At 44.2% G+C, this 24,401-nt stretch overlaps 1 protein-coding gene across 1 annotated transcript in view; it reads left to right on the plus strand.

Annotated features, from left to right (window-relative positions):
• The first annotated feature begins 2,902 nt into the window (after window positions 1–2,902).
• The window catches only part of rab9a (RAB9A, member RAS oncogene family), a 49,129-nt gene continuing 27,630 nt past the window's right edge, over window positions 2,903–24,401 (plus strand). The window contains exon 1 of the mRNA XM_033033343.1: window positions 2,903–2,959. The gene's annotated coding sequence lies outside the window, so the exon portion shown is untranslated. The remainder of the gene's footprint in view (window positions 2,960–24,401) is intronic.

The following is a 24,401-nucleotide window of genomic DNA, read 5'->3' on the forward strand; positions in this document are numbered from 1 at the left end:
CTAGTTTAAATCAAAGATAGACACAAAATGCTGGAGTAACTCAGCAGCACAGGCAGCATCTCTGGAGAGAAGGAGTGGGCGACGTTTTGGGTCGAGACCCTTCTTAAGACTAAAGGAACAGCAGATGCTGATTTTAAAGAATGTCTGAAAAAGGGTCTCGACCCAAAACGTCAACGATTCCTTTTCTCCAGAGATGCTACCTTAATCAAGGTATTCTCTGTGTGTGTGTTTGCTTGTTCTTCTTTGTACAATGTAAACCATGGGGATGGCTGTATTGTAGCAGCTGTAAAATTACTTTATAAATTAGCTAATCATTTCAACATATGGGCAGATGAGAATTTTTGATATTGAGTTGAGAGTGTCACTAATTGGTAGCTGTGTGAATTTAAACAGGATGTTGGAGCGGAAGACTAGAAGATTTTCACTTAATTTCACTAATTAATGATTTTACCAGATGGCCTTGTGATCCAGCACTAACTATGTCCAGTATGCCAAAGTGCAGGCTGTCACGTGGGTCCAATCTAGTCGGTGCACAGATTTGAATTGTCTGTAATAGGATCATCAACAGTTCTAATTATTATTCGAATTACCACAATCATTGAGAAAAGCGTTTTCAGCTTTTCCTCATAGAAAGTGAAGCACTATCAGAGTGAGGCCCAACACAAATTGGAGGAACAGCAATCAGCTTACAACCCAGCGGTATGAATATCAACTTCTCTAACTTCCCTCTCTCTGTTTTCCCTCTCTCTCCATCCCTCCCCCATCCTAGTTCTTCAACCAGTCTGACTGTCCTCTTGATCACATTATATCTTTGTTGTCACCTTCTCCTAGCTAACAGTGATCTATTCTACATTTTCCTTGACCTTCGTCCGCTTTGATGTCTCATTTTTACACCTTACATTCTTTATCTCTGTGTCTGCCTCTCCCCTGACTCTCAGACTGAAGAAGGGTCTCGAACCGAAACGTCGACCATTCCTTCTCTCCAGAGATGCTACCCGTCCCGCTGAGTTACTCGAGCTTTTTGTGTCTATCTTCAATGTAAACTAGCATCTGCAGTTCCTTCCTACACTGTCAATTTGACCCTGACAGTGAGGCCATGGTGGGGTTCTCAATCCATCTTCTCTCTTCTTCCTCCCCCTTATCCTATTTTCAGCTTCATCCCCCTCCACCTATTCTAACATCTTCTGCTTCCACTCTGGGTGTTCTTATTACCGCGACTTGCAAGATTCTTGTCAATGGTTAACACGTGGCATGGGATTATCTGCATCCTCAAGGCTGACTAAGGCGAGAAAGTTGCCATTTCAGAGTCGGCAGGATTGGCAGGTGCCTTCAATGCGTGCTCCTCTCAATCCAAGGCATGCACAACCCTGAGCAGCATGAATGGTGCTAAAAATATTCATTTGTGATTTACACAAAAATTAGGAAGTAAATTGGTATCATAAGCTTGAAAACCTCAACTATTTGATGACCAGCTAACTCAAACCAATTCCTACTAAAGATATATCCAAGATTTACATTTAAAATATATAAAGATGTTTATATTATATACATAGCGTTGGCTGTGCTCTGATTAAATAAGCATAGGACGACACCCCACTTGGGAATAGTGTCTATTGGTTGTGAAACCAATAACCAGTTAAGCAAATGAGAAATGGTGGAGTAGTGCTGGAGTTGCTGCCTTACAGCGCCAGAGACCCGGGTTCGACCCTGACTACGGGTGCTTGTCTGTACGGAGTTTGTACATTCTCCCCGTGACCTGCACGGGTTTTCTCTAAGATCTTCGGTTTCCCCCACACTCCAAAGACGTACAGGTTTGTAGATTAATTGTCTTGGTATAAATGTAAAAAATTGTCCTTAAGGGCCTGTCCCACTTACGCAACCTTTACAAGCGACTGTGGAATTTTCTGCCTCAGAGGGCGGTGGAGGCCGGTTCTCTGAATGCTTTCAAGAGAGAGCTAGATAAGGCTCTTAAAAATAGCGGAGTCAGGGGATATGGGGATCAGCCATGATCACATTGAATGGCGGTGCTGGCTCGAAGGGTCAAATGGCCTACTCCTGCACCTATTGTCTATTGTTTATTGACTGCCGGCACACGTCATAGGTCGCCCAAATTTTCAACATGTTGAAAATTCAGCGGCGACCAGAAAGACGCTACGACTCTTTGGAGACCTCTCACGACCATAGGTGTATGGTCGTGAGAGGTCTCCTATGGTCGTGAGAGGTCACCCGCCAGGGGTCGCCTGTATGGTCACATGTCGCCAGGGGTCGCCTGTATGGTCGTGAGGTCTCCAAAGAGTTGTAGCATCTTTCTGGCCGCTGCTGAATTTTCAACATGTTGAAAATTTCAGCAACCTATGATGTGTGCCGGCAGTCGCCTGTAAACGTCGCATAAGTGGGTCAGGCCCTTTAGTGTGTAGGATAGTGTTAATGTGCAGGGATCACTGGTCAGTGCGGACTCGGTGGGCCAAAGGGCTTGTTTCTGTGCTGTTTCTCTAAACTAAACTAAAGACTGAACTCTAAACGGAATGGAGATTATTTGAGAAAAAATGGTCTATGAATGCAGTTATATATGCATTGCAGATCTCATATGATGGTATTTGTCGAAGAACTTACAACAAACTATATATTCCGTCTGTCTGTGGCAGCATCCAGAGGGTTAATTCAGTAACTGACAAAAATAACTAACTACCAGAAAGCAAGCAGTGTCACGCTGGTATCATGTGATACGAGTGGTGCATCAATGATCAGTAATTAGTCAGGGTTCTCTTATGCGATTAGTGCAGCCTGTACTGAAGATGAAGATGTGAATGAATAAGCTGAGCATCATTGCCTGAAGTCACATGAGACTGTGCTGCAGCAGCCGCAGATCTTGCACCATATCCAGCATTACACACTACTTGAACCCAGCCACTGTTCCCGGCAGGAAGCAAAGCTTGGACGTTGCAGTAGAATTGACCAGGTAGGCGCTATCTGCAAAAATAACATGCCACTGGCTTTCAGGTTTTGAGCTGTGTATGAGGAGGACTAATGGAGAACGACTGTCTGTGAGGCCTGAGAAATGAAGAGCAGCCAAAACAGCTGCTCCAGTTAAAACGTATAAAAACAATTGCATGACAAAACAAGCACCATATTTTAATATATGGTTCAGGGTGGTTATGGTACAAATCCATAAAATGTTGGTTAGGGTGCAGCTGGAGTAATGTGTGCAGTTCTGGTTGCCTCACAAGGAAGGAAAAGATTGTACTGGAGAGAGTACAAAAGAGATTTACCAAGATGTTGCCTCCTCATGATGCATATTGTCTCCAGCTACAAATTCCTCGGGGTACACATCTCGGAGGATTTGTCCTGGTCCCTCAACACCTCCAAGCTGGTCAAAAAGGCACAGCAACGCCTTTACTTCCTGAGGAGGCTCAAGAAAGCCCACCTGTCCCCCCAGATCCTGACCAACTTCTACAGGTGTACCATCGAGAGCATCCTGACCGCCTGCTTCACGGTATGGTACAGCAGCTGCACTGTTGCGGACAGGAAGGCACTACAACGGGTGGTGAAAACCGCGCAGCACATCATCGGCGCCCCGCTCCCTGCCATGGATGCCCTCCACCGAAAACGGTGTCTGAAACGAGCTGGGAAGATCATTAAAGACCCCTCCCACCCCAATCATGGACTGTTTGCCCTCCTCCCATCAGGGAGGCGGGACAGGAGCCTCAGGTCTCGTACCAGTAGGATGAGGAACAGCTTCTACAATCATACCATCGCATTGCTGAACTCGGAGTCCCGCCGATAGATTCCTCCGGTCCCTCCGTCCCCATTGTTTAATTATTTTGCATTTTCTATTGTTCTGTATCCTCTTTTAAAAAAATTTCTATATTGCACTACTACGGACTGACGCAAAACTGCATTTCGTTGTACCCATACTCAGTATTTGTGCAATGACATTAAAGTTGAATTGAATTGAATTGAATTGAATTGAATATTGGTGAAGGGGAGACACTGTGCTTGTTTCTCTTGGAGCTACGAGGCTAAGCAGGGACCGGATAAAGGTACATAACGTTACGAGGGACATGGGTAGGTTAGTTGCAAGACGTTTCATCCCACACAGGGTTGCCAACTGTCCCGTATTAACCGGGACATCCCGTATATTTGGCCAAATTGGTTTCTCCCATACGGGACCGCCCTTGTCTCATACTCGACTGCTACTAGCAGGTGCTCCTCAACTTACGATGGGGTTACGTTCCGATAAACCTATTGTAAATCGAAAATATCGTAAGTCGAAAATGCATTTAACACACCTAACTTACCATCACCAGAGTGTCCAGGCGCTGGTGGGTTTTCATCCTCTGGGTTAGTTTTCCCTCCCCCACCCCCATACCCCATCCCTCTCTCTCCTCTTCAGTTCTCTGCCTCTGGGAGTGTTTTTAATTTCCACGTTTTAATTATAAAATCTGTTTGGTGTCTCTCCACCGCCCACCCCACCCCCACTCCCACCACCGCCCCTGTTCGGTCGGGGCACTCACCAATTCCCTGAACACCGACACCCCTTAAAGAGTGCCAACCCCCGCAGGAGCGAACACATGGCGAATTGTCACAGCAGGTAGCAGCAGCTCTGAGATTTTATCAACCGGCTCATCGGATCTGTGGCCGTTTGATGTCCATCTCGCCTCCTGCAAGATTCCTCACAAGTCTCTCCCTCTACGCTTCCTCCCACGGTTCACTTCATCCCGGGTGAGCACCACGCCCACACCGCGGCAGCACGCCACCTTTTGTCCCCTATTTGGGAGTGAGAAAGTTGGCAACTCTAATCCCACAGCAAGTGTATCCAGGACTAAATATAGGATGAGGGACCAAGAGGAGACTTATTTTTCGCAGAGGCCAGATGGAATCTTGAACAAACTGTTTAAGGGGTTGGTGGAGGCGGAAACTTTCACAAGATTTAGGAAGCACCTGGAAGAGGACATGGATCTCCGTGCCACCGAAGTTATGGACCAAATACTGGTACAGGGAATGAATATAAATAGTGTGGAGTCAGGAATGACACTGGGTTGACAATAACCATAACTATAGGGTGGTTGCACGTAAGGTCACTGGGTCATAGGGCGTGACGCACGGAGCCGCTCAATCCATCTGGAGGACATCCGTAACTTCCGGTATATGTTATTAATGCAAGAAACACGTACTTTCCTACCTGTTAAAACGCCAATTTTTGAACTGCAAAAAATTGTGTAAGTCGGGGTAAGCGTGAGAGACATGTACCCAACTTCAGAATTCCAAAAGTGAAGCGAAATGAAGGTAAAGAGAAGCGAGAGCTTATAGGACAACAACAGCTAAAGTGCTTGGCGAACATAGGCCGGGCAGATATCGGAATTTAAAATATTGGGAATTATCGCGTTTGCTCGCTGCATTTCATCAACAGTAAGGCATTATTTGTGTTTTTTCTTGATTCCTTTGGCATCTAAAAAGTCTCAGAAGTGATAAATCTGGCTGTAAATTTTGCTTCAGAGGCGTTTTCCTTTTGTATGTAAAAACCCACTTGAGAACCATGGGCGATTTAAAAAATTTACAGCCAGATATATCACTTCTGAAACTTTTTAGATGCCAAAGGAATCAAGAAAAAACACAAATAATGCCTTAGTGTTGATGAAATGCAGCGAGCAAACGGCCAATGTTCGCCAAGCACTTTGGCTGTTGTTGTCCCTTCAGCTCTCGCTTCTATCTACCGTCATTTCTCCTCACTTTTGGAATTCTGAAGTAGGTTAAATGTCTCACACGCTAATCCCGATTTCCATGATTATTTATAGCGCAAAAAGTGACATTTTCGGCGGGTTTTAACGGGCCCGCTACGCTGGAAACAATGGTAAGTGCCTACCTGCAGTTCATCGCGTGTACTCCACTTGGCGTAGCGTAGCAACAGTACGGGTCATGGGTCGTGACCCGACTGCCATGAAACCTCCCTATACTGGACACTTGTACTAGGGTGAACTCACATGATACGGTTTTCATAGTAGGGAGGTCGGCATTACATTATGCAGAGAAGAAGTCCCAAATCTGAAGCAGGGTCTCAACCCGAAACGTCACCCATTCCTTCTCTCCAGAGATGCTGCCCCTCCCCGGCTGAGTTACTCCAGCATTTTGTGCCTACCTTCGATTTAAACCGGCATCTGCAGTTCTTTCCTACACGTGATGTCTCAAATATTGGATTGAGTTTTAGCGAGAAGGAAATATACACACACATATTCCATGGTAATCATTGCAGTATTCCTGTAATTTTCATTCTCATCATCAGTGGAAACACAGTTGGATTGTCATATATCACAGGGTTTCATGAAGGATGATGGCTTTTTCTGTTACCCACTATGATTGCAATATGTCACACATTATTTCCAAAAACCTTTTGTAAATGCTTGTACAGCTGATGAGCTAATAACATTTTTTTTGGGGTGGAGTTCTTTTGTAAAATAGTTCACCAAGAGTTGGTCTACATTTGATTAAATGAGGCCTCCAACTGTACCATTGCCTAAAGCAAAATTCCTCAAGCTGCTGTTTTATAGTAGTTCATTGTTGTTGATGTCATTTGGAGTCATTTGGAATGGCCCAGTAGTTGTGATTGGAATGTTTAATGTTTACTATCCAGGTCTCCCAAATCGGATAGGAAGTTTTGCCTTTAACCATGGAAATAACAACTCCACAGTTTTTTGTGGAAGATTTTCCCCAAATTATTTTTTTAATCTTTATTTCTTTCTGTAATTATTGTAAGAATTACTGCAAGTATTATTCCAAGTAAGAGTTACTAGGTCCACATTTGATAAAAAATGTGCTACGATATGGGCAGCACGTTGGTACAATGGTAGAGTTGCTGCCTTAGGGCGCCAGTTTCGATCCTGAGTATAGGTGCTGACTGTATGGAGTTTGTACGTTCTCTCTGTGACCTGCGTGGGTTTTCTCCAAGATCTTTGGTTTCCCCTCACACTCCAAAGACGTACAGGTTTGTAGGCTAATTTGCTTGGTTTAAATCGAAATTGTCCCTGGTGTGTATAGGGTAGTGTTAATGTGCGGGGATCGCTGGTCGGTGTGGACTCAGTGGGCCGAAGGGCCTGTTTCTGTGCTGTACCTCTAAACTAAACTAAACATAAAAGGATTCTTAATATTTTGTGGTTTGAAAGGTTACAATCAGCTGGCAGTATGAAGTTGTCTTAGCTGTGTCAACTTGGCAATGGATGGTGGTTTGAAATTCTTTACGGAAGTCACATTACAGCAGGAACACGAGCCAAAACAGGCCTATTCATTGCAGCAGAGTGGATAAAGGAATGGGGCCCTTTGTTTAACAATTGCCCTTTTGGATTCCAGGCTATGAAAAGACTGGACTTGCTGCACGCCTTTTTGCTATTGAATGGAGTGAATGGATTAAATAAATGATTGGTTTAGGGGTATTTAGTGCTAAAGTCAACGAACAAAACGTAGGAGGAGTATATGCTTAGAAACCTTTGCTTCCATGATTTGCCTTGGGATAACAATTTGACCAGCTGGAGAAGGGAGACAGGATTAAGACAATCAACATAGTGAACTTCCAAGATTGCCCTGCTGTTTGTTGACTGCCTAGTATCATTCGTGATGAGTTGATGAACTACTATCTGTCTCTTTGGTAACCCTCGCACTATCTTTGATCAGACTTCACTGGTTTGACCTTGCACTAAACAGTATTTGCTTATCATGTATCACCACATCTCTATCTCCTTCCTGTATTCCATCTCGTCATTATTCGAGATCTGGCCTCCCATGGTGGTGTCCTCTCCAAGTTTGTAAATGGACTTGGAACTGAATTTGGCCACACAGTCCTCAGCTGCTGATAATGCATCTTGCAGGGCAGGAGAGTTGAGAATTAATATAGAGGGTGCTTTGTCACCTATCCTTGTGACTGCTTTCAATATCTAAGCACATATTTCCACACGTAAATGAGAAATTAGAGCAAAACCCTCAGTGCTGAGTTACATAGAACATGGAACATGGAAGAGTATGGCACAGGAACGGGCCCTTCAGCCCACAATGTGCCAACATGATGCCTAGTTAAACTGATCTCATATGCCTGTGTCTGATCAATATCCCTCTATGCCGTGCACTTCCATGTGCTTATCTAAAAGCCTCTTAAAGGCCACTATCGTATCTGGCTACCCTATCTAAGCCTCTCATCATTTTATGTACTTTGGTCACGTCTACCCTCAATCTCCGACATTCCAGAGAAAACAATCCCAGACTATGCAACCTCTCCCTGTAGCTGAAACCCTCTAATCCATGCAGCGTTCTGGTAATCCTCCTCTGCACCCTCTCCAAAGCCTCCACATCTTTCCTGTAATGGGGCAACCAGAGCTGCAAGCAATACTCCAAATGTGGCTTAACCAAAGTCCTATAGAGACTTCCTTACTCTTATATTCAATGTCCTGAGCAACAAGGGCAAGCATACCATACGCCTTTTTTACTACCCTATCTGCGTGTGCTGCCACCTTCAGTGAGTTATGGTCTCCAAGACCTCTCTGCACTTCAATGATGTTAAGGTTATTGTCAGTAACTGCACACTCCTTCCTTACATTTCACCCCCCAAAGTGCAATACTTCACACTTACTCGAGTTAAACTCCATCTGCTATTGCTCCACACATTTCTGCAGCTGATCTATATTCCGCACTTCTGACAGCATTCCTTACCGTCTCTTGGTGTTGTCAGCAAACATATTTCCCAACCTATCTACATTTACGTCTTTCCGGTCTGAAGAAGGGTTTCGGCCCGAAACATTGCCTATTTCCTTCGCTCCATAGATGCTTTGATTTGATTTTGATTTGATTTGATTCCTTTATTGTCATTCAGACCTTTCGGTCTGAACGAAATTTCGTTGCCTGCAGTCATACACAATAATAATAAATAACAAAACATACAATAAACACAAATTAACATCCACCACAGTGAGTTCACCAAGCACCTCCTCACTGTGATGGAGGCAAAAGTCTTAGTCTCTGTCTCTTCCTTCCTTGTTCTCCCTCTGCGCTGAGGCGATCCAGGCCAAAGATGCCGCCCTCCAGTCCAGCGGACCTCCGTAGTGATGTCGCCGCTACCGAAAGCTGGAACGCCGCCTCAGCGAGTCGGGCCACCGCTGCCTCCGCTCCGAGTCCTGCTGCACCTGATGCTGCTGCACCCGCTGAGTTTCTCCAGCATTTTTGTGTACCTTACATTTACGTCTAGGCCATTTATATATTACAAACATCAGCGGGGATGGCGCGGTGGTAGAGTTTCTGCCTTACAACACCAAAGACCCGGGCTTGATCCTGATCTCGGGTGCTGTCTGTACAGAGTTTATACATTCTTGCTATGACCGCGTGGGTTTTCTCCGGATGCTCCGGTTTCCTCCCACACTACAAAGACGTGTGGGTGTTGTAGATTAATTGGCTTCTGTAAATGTAAATTCTGCAAGTGTGTGGGATAGAACTTGAGTATGGGTGGTTATAGGTTGGCACAAACTCGGTGGGCCGAAGGGCCTGTTTCCATGCTGTACTAAGCTAAACAGAGGTCCCTCCCAGCACAAATCCATGCAGAACTCCACTGGTCACAGATCTCCAGCCAGAATATCTGCCTTTCACCACAATCCTCTGTCTTCTATGACAAAGCAAGATATAAATTCAAATGACCAAGTCATCGTGAATCCAGTTCATCTTACTTTTCTGGATCAGCTTACCAGGAATGACCTTTCAAGAGCATTGCTGTAATGTGTACAACATCTTCATCAATCTCCTTTGTCATCTCCTCAAAATTCAATCAAATTGGTAAAGATACGACCTGCCACGTACAAGATCATGTTGGCTTTCACTAATTAGTCATTCTCTTCAAAATGGGAGTAAATCCTATCTCAAAGAATTCTCACCAATGGTTTCCCTACCACTGAAGTGAGGCTTCCAGCCTATCGCATTCTGGATTCTCTCTACTTCCTTTCTTAAACAAAGGAACAACATTGGCCACAGTCCAGTCCTCCAAGATCTCACCTGTGGCCAGAGAAGAAACAAAGATCTTATTCAAGGCCCGCGCAATCTCCTCCCCCATCAGGCCCTGGAGACTTATCTACCTTAATGTTCTTCAAGAGCCTCAGCACCACCTCCTCGATCTCAATCTGCCCTGGCATATTTGTATTCTCCATGTTGATCATGCTGTTCTCCAAGTCCTTTTCCTCAGTGAATACAGACACAAAGTACTCATTTAGTACTTCACCTATCCTCCGCCTCAAAGCATAGATTGCTTCCTTTATCTTTGAGCGGTCCTACCTTCTCCCTGGTCACCTTCTTATTTTTAACGTATGTATATAAAACCTTGGGATATTCCTTAATCTGGCATTTCATGGCCCTTTTTGATCTTTCTAATCACCTGCTGTTCTTTCCTACTCGCTTTATATTACTCATAACCCCCATCTGATGCCACCTTCTTAAACCTTACAATTCTTCCTAACCAAACTTACAGCCTTTTTGGTCATCCACGGTTTCCTTACCTTGCCGTATCCTTCCCTTCCCTTATCCTTCCTCCTTACTGGAACATGCTGATCCAACATTTTGATCAGCTGGCCTTTCAATGGCTGCTGTATGTCATCTGTGGACTTGCCCAATTAATACAGATACCTCACCAACACTGAATAGCAACTTGCATTTATATCATTTGCCTTTGCCTGATTCGTTCCTTATATGTCCAGTCATTATCTATTTACAGTGCATTCAGAAAGTATTCAGACCCCTTCACTTTTTTCCCATTTTGTTACGTTACGGCCTTATTTTAAAATGGATTAAATTATTTTTTTATCATCATCAATCTAAACACAATACCCCAGAATGAAGAAGCGAAAACAGGTGTTTAGAAATGTTTGCAAAGTAATTAAAAAGAAATAACTGAAATCACATTTACATAAATATTCAGACCCTTAACTGTGACACTCAAAATTGAGCTTAGGTTCATCCTTGATTATCCTTGAGATGTTTCTACAACTTGATTGGAGTCCACCAGTGGTAAATTAAATTGATGGGACATGATTTGGAAAGGCACACACCTGTCGAAATAAGGTCCCACAGTTGACCGTGCATGTCAGAGCAAAAACCAAGCCATGAAATCGAAGGAATTGTCCATAGACCTCCGAGACAGGATTGTGTCGAGACACAGATCTGGGGAAGGGTATAAAACAATTTCTGCAGCATTGCAGGTCCCGAAGAGCACAGTGGCCATCGTCATTCTTAAATGGAAGAACTTTGGAACCACCAGGACTCTTCATAGAGCTGGCCGCCCGGCCAAACTGAGCAATCGGGGGAGAAGGGCCTTGGTCAAGGAGGTGACCAAGAACCCGATGGTCACTCTGACAGAACTACAGAGTTCTTCAGTGGAGATGGGAGAACCTTCCAGAAGGACAACTATATCTACAGCACTCCACCAATCAGGCCTTTATAGTAGAATGGCCAGACGGAATCCACTCCCCAGTAAGAGGCACATGACAGCCCGCTTGGAGTTTGCCAAAAGGCATGAGAAACAAGATTCTCTGGTCTGATGAAACCAAGATTGAACGCTTTGGCCTGAATGACAAGCGTCACATCTGCAGGAAACCAGGCACCGCTCATCACTTGGCCAATACCATACCTACGGTGAAGCATTGTTGTGGCAGCATCATGCTGTGGGGATGTTTTTCAGTGGCAGGAACTGGGAGACTAGTCAGAATTGAGGGAAAGCTGAACGGAGCAAAGTACAGAGAGATCCTTGATGAAATCCTGCTCCAGAGCGTTCTGGACCTCAGACTGGGGCAGAGGTTCACCTTCCAACAGGACAACGACCCTAAGCACACAGCCAAGACAACGCAGGAGTGGCTTCATGACAAGTCTGTGAATGTCCTTGAGTGGCCCAAACAGATCCCGGACTTGAAGGGGTCTGAATACTTTCTGAATGCACTGTATCTGTTCTGACTGATATTTTTCTGCAAACCTTAAGGTGAAGGGGAAAAGGTTTAATAGGAATCTGAGAGGTAACTTTTTCACACAATGTGTGCTGGGTGTATGGAACAAGCTACCAGAGGAGGACTATCGCAATGTTTAAGAAACAGTTAGACAGGTACATGGATAGGACAGGTTAGGAAGGATATGGGCCAAATGCAGGCTGGTGGGATTCATGTAGCTGGGACATGTTGGCCGGTGTGGGCGTTGGGCCGAAGTGCCTGTTTCCACCCTGTGTCACTCTATACATCTGATGTGCTCCAAAAATCGATCTTCACCTCTGTCTATTCCTCATCTTCAAATTGCTCCTAGCAATGGCTTTTTTTTATAAAGAGTGCTCTGATGACCACCATTGCTACATCATTACCTCTCTTTCTATCCCTCCACTGTCTCTGACATCTGGTCTAACATGAACAGGGGTTTTCTTCAACTGATCATTCAGAACTGCAAAGCTAATATCTTCAAACCTCACCACAATATTGCTAACACCAACTCCATGACACTCTAGTGCCTCCTTAAAACACGTGGCAATGTTGCACTTCTCTCCTCCTTTATTTCCCAACTAGCGCAGCACGGTGGCGCTGTGGTAGAGTTGCTGCCTTACAGTGCCAGAGACTGAGGTTCGATCCTGACTATGTGTGCTGTCTGTACGGAGTTTGGACGTTCTCCCCGTGACCGTGTGGCTTTTCCCTGAGATCTTCGGTTTCCCCCAACACTCCAGAGACATACAGGTTTGTAGGTTAATTGGCTTGGTATACGTGTAAATTGTCCCTCGTGTGTTTGCGGGAATCGCTGGCCGCTGCGGACTCGGTGGGCCGAAGGGCCCGTTTCCCCACTGTATCTCTATAGTAAACTAAACCAAAAACACCAAGTTTTGGTGACTACTCCAAATATATTCTTGTCCTTGGCTTGGTATCCTTGTCTTTGGTTTGTTTGTGTTCTGGGAAAATGTTGTTTTCTCTGCTAAAGGCTAGTTACATAAATGCAATTTTATTTTTCAACCAGCTAATATGGTAGCCATAATAATGGCAAGGTCTTGTGATCTAATTTACCACTTTATGCACGGGAACATCTGATTTCCCTAAAGCAATGCGTTTGAGATCTGGCAGTGAATCACAAGCACATACTTGCATACTCCAGCTGAAAGCTTTGCTTTTCAAATTAATATTCTTGTCCAGCTCTTTGATAACGAACAAAGATTTCCCTGTATAAGGCCAATTCTTTGCTTTCATTAAAAAAAAATCTTGCTGTAGCTTGAAAGAAACCTTGATGGGAACATGTTAATTTCTAGGTTATGATTCTGGAACGACTAATTCTCGGAGATGCGTGAAGCAGCTGGCATTGTATCTGCCACTTTGTATAACCAGCTAAATGATTTAAAAAGTTTATTTAGGTCATGTCTGAATGCATCATTGTCTTGTTTTAAGAATTTGCATGCAAACTGTTTGAGAAAGCAGCTTTATGTATTCAACTGAGGTTGGGTTTTGAATATGAGCCATTCCTTATTATTTCCTGTCTCTTTATTAAACCGGTGCAATATTCATTTAATTATGGTCTCATCTGAAATTGTTGAGGAGAAATTTGTCTTCCATGCAGTTTAATGGAGTGAATATGGTAGATTGCCACTTTTAGCATTGGCAGCCAAAGACAAATCAGTTGCCTCTATATATCTCTCTATTATATGGCACTTTGTACTGCGAGGTATGTGCTTTACCACCTCTTGAACAGGGTCATTAAACTAAAGGATGAATACATAGGTTTTGAAAAGGTTTCTAATGGAAGAAGAGCATATAGAAAGGTGCAGGGTTTTACAGGGAGATGTCCACACAGCAGGGATACCTGAAATATTTACCCTCAGTGGGATGAGGGGAGGGTGGAATGCATAGCAGGCCAGATTATTCCAATGAGGAAAGGCCTTCTCAACCCCACCACCCCAGGAACCGACCTGACGAGCCTTCCGTGAATAGTTTCTATATTTTCTAAATATGGAGACCAAGCTGAACATGGCTCCAGCTATGGAGTCGCTAACATCCGACACAGTTATTGAATACTCCATCCCCTTGCCAAAAAAAAGCCAAAATTCCACTTGCTTTCTTAATTACTTACTCTACCTGCATGCTACGTTTCGGTGTTTCGTGTATAAATTAGCACACTTGCTATTTTACCTCCCATGGATAATGTCATATCTGCCACTACCTTGTCCATTTACTTAAACCGTCTTCAGCCCCTTGTTGAGGTCCAGCGTGGAACAGGCCCATCGTCCCACCAACAACGCGACGACCAGCGATCATCCCGTACACTAGCACCGTCCTACACATCAGAGACAATTCATAATTTTACCAAAGCCAATTAACCTACAAACCTGTACGTCTTTGTAGTGTGAGAGGAAACCAGAGCACCTGGAGAAAGCCCATGCGGTCACAGGGAGAATGTACAAACTCCATACAGAGAGCACCCATAGTCAGGATCAAACCTGGGTCTCTGCCGCTGTAAAGCAGCAATTCTCCCGCTGCACCACTGTGCCACCCTCAAAAAAAAACTAGAAGACACACAGTCGAAAGTGGAAAGTCCTGTCCACATTTGAAAGTCCTGGAACAACCCCTGATCCAGGTAAGGCCTGATGGTGGGGATACTTTGATATATGTTATCGGCTTGAGCCAATAATTCACGTGGATACTTTCGATGGAGGGGAGGGCCGTGCCCATGATGGACTAGTCTGAGTCCACTGCTCCCAGCAGCCTCATGTGTTCCTGTATATTGGAATTGCCATACAAGGCCACGATGCAGTCAGGATACTTTCCACAGTACATCTGTAAAGATTTGTTATTCAGAGACATACCAAATCTCTTTAAATTTCTAAGAAAGTAGAAAAACTGATGGGCCTTCTTCGTGATTACATCTATGGTCTGGGCCCAGGACAGGTCATGCGAGATGGTAATGAAAATGATTGTATTAATTTTTTCTGTCACTTTGATACTAATTTTCTACTATTCTTGGGATTTTTTAATGTTTTAATGCCTTCCATTGTGAAAACAGATATTTCTTCAATGCCTCTGCCATTTCCTTATTTTCAATTATTTCCCCAGTCACATCTTCCATTTTACAATTTTCTAGAAGCATTTATCATCTGATTTTATATTTGTTGCTTGTTTATTCTAAAAATTACAAGCTTCCTTTTTGCGTAGCCTTTGCTAGATTTCTAAAGTTTTCCCATTTTTTGGCCGATATTTAACCTTCAGCGTTTGCCATATTTTCAATTTGTATTATTTTTAATATCCTGTTAACTATGAATGAATTATGTTTCCTCTTTGGGTCTTTGCTATTCAACATCACGTATCTTTGTTGAGAATTATGAACCGTCTCCAAAATGTCTGCTATTCTTGTTTGCTTTCTTGTATATTTTTATCTTGTTTCCCCCAATTGCTTTGGATAATCCTGTCTTCATACCTTTGTTTAGATTCACCGTCAAAACTACCTTGGTCAATTTGAGTTGTCCAATCGATGTTTAGTTTCGTGATACAGCGCAGAAACAGGCCCTGCGGCCCACCGAGTCCGTGCCGACCAGTGATCCCTGCACACTAACACTATCCTACACACACAAGGGCCAATTTTACATTTATACCAAGCCAATTAACCTACAAACGTCTTTGGAGTGTGGGAGGAAACTGAAGATCTCGGAGAAAACCCAAGCAGGTCAGACAATAGATGATAGGTGCATGCCATTCGGCCCTTCGATGTGATAATGGCTGATCATCCACAATCAGTACTGTTCCTGCCTTCTCCCCATATCCTTTGACCGCTATCTTTAAGAACATACAGACAACACCTGTAGTCAGGATTGAACCAGAGTCTCTGGCGCTAAAAGGCAGTAGCTATTACTGCTACGCCACCGTCCCGCTCAGATATGTGGCATATTAATATCACCAGTGTTTAATATTTAATATATTAAATATTAAATATATTTTAATCTAGTTAATATTTAAATCACTAAATGATTCATCATTATTAGTACCTCTCTGAGCTCCGCCCCCCATAATTGTTTCATGCATACTCAATGCTACTTTTGACTGCTCTCATCTTTCCTTTATTTCCATCCAACCTATGTTGTTCTTTTCTATCAAGCTTTTGGTGAACTAATTACACTGCAAAACCAGTAAGGACAAGTGCATTACTATACCTCCTGGAATACCGTGGTGACAATTTAACTGACCATAGTTTGAATAGGCAATGTTGTTCCATTGTTTATGAATATAATGGAGATCACCTGTAGGCCAGTGAGTCTCACTTCAGTGGTAGGGCAACTACTGGAGAACACTCTTCGAGATAGGATTTACTCCTATTTGGAGTAGTCCCATTTGAGTTTGCTTTATTATTTTCTCAAGTTTAGATCCCAAATTACTCCCTTTTCTGCAATATTTTCCTTTCCAATGTCTCCATCAGAATGTGGCAAAGTTCAAGTGATTTTGCATGAATTAAGAAAACCGGTTAGTCAGCTATTTATATTTCCTCACTTCTGATCGAGGAGGATATTCAGATGGTATCTTGTTGTGACTCATTTTGTTGTATTATTTCAAGTTGTTTCCATTATCATGAGTCATCAATGAATTATGGATGAGGCATATTGATCTGTGCAGGAAGGAACTGCAGATGCTAGCTTACACCAAAGATAGATACAAAATGCTGGTGAAACTCAGTGGGGCAGGCAGCATCTCTGGATAGAGGAAATGGGTGTCGTTTCGGGTCGAGACCCTTCTTCAGATTGAAGGGTCACCCATTCCTTCTACCCAGAGATGCTGCCTGCCCCACGGAGTTTCACCAGCATTTTGTGAATACACAATCTTCTTCCTATTCTTGCCTAAAACATTTGCTTTATCATATCTTCACTTATTACAATTTAACAATGTTACAGTCATCAAAATTTTTTTTATAGGATCTCCAAGACATAAATCTCATGAGTTGTGAGCACAACTTGTAATACACAAACCCTGCATTCTTCAGAAATATTTACCAACGAGTTTACAAACACACCATGTGTACTCCACTAGGGCTGAATACAATGTGATTTCAGAGTGCCAAAATACTAGGTGCAGTTTGTGTTCCATGATAGTCTGCTGAGATTGTAGGATAATGTGAGCAGAATATTAATTCCAACTAAGGGTTTAACAAGGTCAGAGGGCACTGTCAAGCCCCCTCTGCTAAAGGTACACAGTTAGAGCCTGGAAAAGTGTGCTTGTCACACATTCCTGACAGTCGCTGTTGAAATGTGCCGCTGATGAAATTTGTATTCCAAGGTTTGGCCACAACTGCAATTATACACGACTGTGTATCTAAGGTGGTTACATGGGTTTCCCAATCCTTCCAGGTTGCATTCAAAACAAATCAAAGTGCTCTCAGCATGTTGCTTTTAAATATTAAAGAAGCATTCATTGGGGCAGGGATTCTGTCAGTATGCAGTTTGTGCTTTTTTCCCGTGACTTGTGTGGGTTTTCTCCAGGTGCTCCAGTTTCTTTCCACACTCCTTCGATGGACAGGTTTAAAGATTAATTGGCTTGGTAATATAGTAAATTATCTCCAGTCTGTGTAGGATAGTGTTAGTGTGTGAGTATCACTGGTCGGTGCGGACTCGGTGGGCCGAAGGGCCTGTTTCTGCACTGTATCTCTTAACCATACTTAGTGGAAACGGCCACATGTATCTTCTGAGATCGTTTTTTCCTTGGATAAGTCTGGTAGAGAGTGATAACACTGGGATATTTTAATCAATGATAGAGGTTAGGTTTTTTTTAGCAATAATAATGAAAATACCTGTACAAAGTGGTAAAAAAAAAACTGAATAAAAAGTGAAAGTTGGTGAGAAAAGGTGTATGGGCTTCTGGGACAGGAACAAAAACAACTCAGATGTGGTGTTTAAGAAGGAACTGCAGATGCTGGAACATCGAAGGTACACAAAAAAGCTGGAGAAACTCAGCGGGTGCAGCAGCATCTATGGAGCGAAGGAAAAAGGCAACGTTTTGGGCCGAAACCCTTCTTCAGACTGATCGGGGATGGGGGGGGGGGGGGGGGGGGGGGGGAGAAGAAAGGAAAAAGGAGGAGGAGCTCGAAGGCTGGGGGATGGGAGGAGACAGCAGGAGGGCTGAGGAAGGGGAGGAGACAGCAAGGACTAACAAAATTGGGAGAATTCAATGTTCATGCCCCCAGGATGCAGACTCCCCAAGCGGAATATGAGGTGCTGTTCCTCCAATTTCCAGTGTTGCTCGTTCTGGCCATGGAGGAGACCCAGGACAGAGAGGTCGGATATGGAGTGGGAGGGGGAGTTGAAGTGTTGAGCCACCGGGAGGTCAGGTTGGTTATTGCGGACCGAGCGGAGGTGTTCGGCAAAACGATCGCCCAACCTCCGCTTGGTCTCACCGATATAGATCTGCTGACATCTAGAGCAGCGGATGCAATAGATGAGGTTGGAGGAGATGCAGGTAAACCTCTGTCGCACCTGGAACGACTGCTTGGGTCCTTGAATGGAGTCGAGGGGGGAGGTAAAGAGGTAAAGGTTCCAACCCAGGGCATCTGAAATGTCCTCATTCTTCAGGGAACGGGGTTCCCCTCCTCCACCATAGATGAGGCTCGCACCAGGGTCTCTTCCATACCCCGCAACACTGCTCTCTCCCCATCCCCGCACGTGCAACAAGGGCAGAGTCCCCCTAGTCCTCACCTTTCACCCCACCAGCCGTCACATACAACAAATAATCCTCCGTCAGTTTCGCCACCTCCAACGTGACCCCACCACTCGCCACATCTTCCCATCTCCCCCCATGTCTGCCTTCCGCAAAGACCGCTCCCTCCGCAACTCCCTTGTCAATTCTTCCCTTCCCTCCCGTACCACCCCCTCCCCGGGCACTTTCCCTTGCAACCGCAAGAAATGCAACACTTGTCCCTTTACCTCCCCCCTCGACTCCATTCAAGGACCCAAGCTGTCGTTCCAGGTGCGACAGAGGTTTACCTGCATCTCCTCCAACCTCATCTATTGCATCCGCTGCTCTAGATGTCAGCAGATCTATATCGGTGAGACCAAGCGGAGGTTGGGCGATCATTTCGCCGAACACCTCCGCTCGGTCCGCAATAACCAACCTGACCTCCCGGTGGCTCAACACTTCAACTCCCCCTCCCACTCCGTATACGACCTCTCTGTCCTGGGTCTCCTCCATGGCCAGAGCGAGCAACACCGGAAACTGGAGGAACAGCACCTCATATTCCGCTTGCGGAATCTGCATCCTGGGGGCACGAACATTGAATTCTCCCAATTTTGTTAGTCCTTGCTGTCTCCTCCCCTTCCTCAACCCTCCTGCTGTCTCCTCCCATCCCCCAGCCTTCGAGCTCCTCCTCCGTTTTCCTTTCTTCTCCCCGCCCCCCCACCCCCAATCAGTCTGAAGAAGGGTTTCGGCCCGAAACGTTGCCTTTTTCCTTCGCTCCATAGATGCTGCTGCACCCCATGTGGTATATATTGAAACTGATGAGAAAGACAGAAATGCATCAGAGATATTGGGCAGGGAGGTACTTGACTGCAAAACAAATCTTAAGGATGGGTAATTTCTAGATTGCTTCCAGTAAGATGTTCTGAACAGATTAAAGACAAGATAATCTGGAAGACTGATGAGCATCCAGAGTTGTTCAAGGGTGACATATTTCATAATTTGGGGCCTGGAACAAGTTCCAGTAGAAGGGTTGTCAGTAGCAAAGGAAGAGGATTTGCAAAATTGTATTACCATGAGCATCCTCATAAAGGTGGTTAAAAGGAACCGGTGGGGGTGATGTTTTTAGCACGGTTTTGGGGGAAAACATTGAGAATGGTGAGAGAGAGTTGAATTAAATAGAACAGAATCAGACTTTGTTAGAATAATTAATGTTAAAATTGAATTAAATAAATTTAAGAGCAGCAACACATAACACACTAATAGGTGTCTCAAGGACATTATAGAAATTATGCAAACCTTTCCAAATATTTGGTATCAGTTCTGAGTACTATGTATGTACGACACACCAACTAGAGAGATACAACCATTGCAATATTAGGATGGTGAATGATTTCACGACTATAATGAAAATGCTCCTAAAGTCTGGTCTGGGCATTCATTTTTTATAACTGTAAAAACTACAGATACTGGAATCTAAAATCTCAACCTATCAGTGTTCTGTGGAAGGGTAATTGATCTGAAAAGTTGAGTAGTTTCTCTTTCCACAGATGTAGAGCTTGACCGGCTGAATTCCTCCCACATTTTTAAGTTTGGACTTGTTTTGAGAGCTGTTTAAATGGGCAGTAATTCTTAGAAATTCTTGAAGTGGGACTTACTGCCTGACTTCTACCATCATTTTGACAATGTCCTGGAATGAATAGACCTCATGACCACAGGAAACAAGTGCACAAGGATTAAAATGCTCCAAGGACCCTATAAAAAAATAAGCACTTCCTATTGGGGTCCATAAGATGATAACAAGGTAATATCTGCTCTACATTATCCAGGGATTTCAAAACCTATTATCGGATTCAACTGGGTGTGTTAAAATGGGCCACAATAGGAAGTGCTTATTTTTATAGGGTCCATTGAGAATTAAGAAATGCCCTCCATGCTCCAAAAAGGTGAATAGGTCGATTACCGCAATGGATTGGTCCTTTGAAAGTGTCCTTCTCATGGCCTTGCTGTTGGCTCCATTCACCCTGATGCTGCCATGGCTGTAACCCAGTGAGTTGTCCTGAGATAATCAATTTCTGGAAATTAGAGCCATCAAAATAGATGAAGTCATTGGTATATCCAAAACACTTTAAATTTGCCGAAACACTGTCAAATTCAATACCCTTCATACAATATTTCAAGAAACCCTCCCCCCTCCCACTGGGATTATAAAACCCGGCAGTGTGGGTGTGGCTCAGTCTCTGCATAATGGGGGAGGGAGAGGTCACAACTCTGAGCTGTGAATCAACTGGACACACTGAATGTCTACTGAACTGTGGGTGTGGTGTTTTGTGTGGTTTTATTGTGGTTTTATGGTGGTTTCACCCTGCATGAAATGGTATGAAACTGCACCTGAATTTGGTGGCCTTGCACCCTGCTTGAAGTGGTATGAAACTGCACTTGAATTTGGTGGCCTTGCACCCTGCTTGAAATGGTAGGAAAATGGAATTGAATTTGGTGGCCTTGCACCCTGCTTGAAATGGAATTTCAAGGAATAGCCGTGAGTCAACTGCCTGCCCACCAGCCGTGAGTGAGCTACCAGCACATCAGGCTTGAGGGACTGAGCTGCCACCCCAAGAATCCATTTGGCCCACAATGTCCATACTAGCCCACTGAAGACCAGTCCCTTCAGCACCCATACCAGTGCTCCAGAAAGCCCCCGCCCCCCTCCCCCCTCCACTGGCCACCGATATTGGAATTGGTGGAGAGGTGGAATATTGCGTTGGGGGGACCAGCCCTCCCGTGTGAACATGGGACCCACACTAAGTCTAGTTCTCTTGAAAGTTGAGCAGGCTGGGGGTTTACCACCCACACAGTTGGAGGCTTTCTGAGGTGCTCTGTGTTGGATGCGGGAGGTGCCCCGGGACACGGAGGCTGAGTGATGGCCCTTGCAGGCAAAAGTTGGCGTGCTCACGGTCCGATGTCGAGAAAACATCGGAGTAGTCAAGTCAGTAGAGTGAGCCGCTGGAGGCCCTGAAGCAGACTCAGGATCCATTAGATTGGGCACCGCCCCAAGTGACTGAGCATGAGGAAAGGACATGGCCTGCAGTGGTACAGAGTGGCGGAGCAGTGGTAGAGGACATCAACATGTTGTCTGGCCTGGCCAGGCCAACCCCTGCTACTTCAACCTATTGCTGCCCCCAGGACAATAAGTTAAGACTAACATTTTGTTAAAAGTTCAGACGAAGGGTACAGGATGGTGCCTGAAAGGTGGTGACTCGTATACAGCCTCAGTATGGTCTACTATCTTCCACTCTTATACTTAGAATGATTGTGCCTAATGTATATCAGTATTGTCACTGAACTGAATTTCACTGTACTTGGGTACAGGTGACAATAAAATACAATTGAAGCATTAAGTGGAAATATCAAAACAATCTCATATGAAAGAGCACTGCAGTGCTCTGGATGATTTTAACCATCCCCAGCAGATTGTCTTAGAGCTAATGGCTTGATAAAATAATGCCCAATCCCCTTACATCAGTATACATGGAGTGTACCATAATAATTATTCTGAGAATAACTTGGATAATAATTAAATATAATGATAAAAGAATAACTTGTAAAAGCACCCACTATGTACGTAGACTTGATGCAAGAATAAAAAACAGTAATTAGGAATTAAAGTTGGGAGATTAAAAAGCAAAGTCCATGAGGTAAGAAGGGACTGGTCCCAACTAACTGAGAACAAAAGTTGTCAAACTGTTTGCCAGTTGAGAGATCGGAAATATTCAATACAAGTTGCCCTACAAAATTATTACTCATATGGCTATAATATGAGTAAAGCGTAACTGGGGCAAATGTTAAAGAAAATGCTGAAGTGGTGGGTTTTGAAAATGCCAATAAAGTTCAATGGTTATCTCACAAATCGCTGAGTATCAAAAAGAGTTAGATAAGACACTTTTAACACTGCCATCGTCTCTGTTCTGTAGATTCAGATCAATGATAGTATTAGGAGTCATAGTTATTAGAGATATACAGCACAGAAATAGGCATGACCCATAAAGCACCTTTACACCAATCGTACATCAACCCTTTTTTATTTTCCCCACATCCCTGGCAGCTCTTCCAAGATTCTACCACACTCAGGATAATTTACAGTGACACATTAACCTATTAACTACCACATGGGATGTGGGAGAAAACCTGAGGACCCGGTGGAAAACCACAATGTCACTCTCCATCCACGTTCCACGCAGAAGGCACTCAATATCAGTAAACCTAGATTGCTGGAGCTGAGGTAATGGCTTTACTAGCAGCACCACTATCCCACCCCTCAGTCGACCAATTGACAGCATTGAACCCGAGATGTGGTTGACTTGCAGAAAGGGAGAGTTTGCAATGTTGCCTGCCCATGTCCTCCAGAGAGACTTCCTGACCCACTGAGTTACTCCAGCACTTTGTGTCAGTTTTTGATAGTAAGGGAAATAAGTTAGGAGAATTTATTGTCATGTGTCCCTGATAGGACAATGAAATTCTTGCTTTGCTTCAGCACAACAGAACATAGTAGGCAATGACTACAGAATAGATCAGTGTTTCCATATACCATTATATAAATATATACACACATGAATAAATAAACTGATAAAGTGCAAATAAATAGATAATGGGCTATTAATGTTCAGAGTTTTGTCCGAGCCAAGTTTAATAGCCTGATGGCTGTGGGTAAGTAGCTATTCCCGAACCTGGTCGTTGCAGTCTTCAGGCTCCTGTACCTTCTTCCTGAAGGTAGCGGGGAGATGAGTGTGTGGCCTTGTGTGGGTCCTTGATGATACTGCCAGCCTTTTTGTGGCAGCGACTGCGATAGATCCCCTCGATGGAAGGGAGGTCAGAACCGATGATGGACTGGGCAATGTTTACCACTTTTCGTAGTCATTTCTGCTCCAGGGCACTCAAGTTGCCGAACCAAGCCACGATGCAACCGGTCAGCATGCTCTCTACTGTGCACCTGTAGAAGTTAGAGAGAGTCCTCCTTGACAAACTGACTCTCCGTAATCTTCTCAGGAAGTAGAGGCGCTGAATAATTGCATCAGTGTTCTCGGACCAGGAAAGATCAATCAACCAAAGTATCCTTTATCATCAGAGATATGCACGCCCAAGTCTGCAGCCAGTCAAGTCTGGAATCAAAACAAAGTCTACTGAGAGGCAATCACTGAAAATGGAAGCTGGTCAGCAATGAGTCATAACCCCATTGGCTCCATCACTGCTTCAAACATGCCCAGCTATTTCTGGGAATAGACAATTTCTGGGAAATCTACAGGTGGGTCCACATTTGGCTTTATTATGTCCACAGCAACTTATCTTCCTTTAGTAAATCCAAGACAGCCACTAGATCAATATCCACAATAGATCACCAGGGGATGCAATCTCACTGGCTCCCCACTGCACTGGACACTTGAACAAAAAGAACACATATATCGTGCTGTTGTTCATCGATTACAGCTTGACATTCAACAGCATCCCTTCCAAACTTGTTACCAGACTCAGGGAACTGGGTCTCTACACATACCTGTGCAAGTTATGTCGTTAAGCTGGAAAGGGTGCAAAGATTTATGATGATGTTCCCGGGATTCATGGGCCTGAGCTATAGGGAGATGTTGAGTAGGCTAGGACTCTATTCCTTGAAGTGCAGGAGGATGAGGGGGTGATATTATAGAGGTGTTTAAGATCATGAGTGGAATAGATAGGGTAAAT

This window comes from Amblyraja radiata, chromosome 14 (genome assembly GCF_010909765.2).
Source record: "Amblyraja radiata isolate CabotCenter1 chromosome 14, sAmbRad1.1.pri, whole genome shotgun sequence".
Lineage (NCBI taxonomy): Eukaryota > Metazoa > Chordata > Chondrichthyes > Rajiformes > Rajidae > Amblyraja > Amblyraja radiata.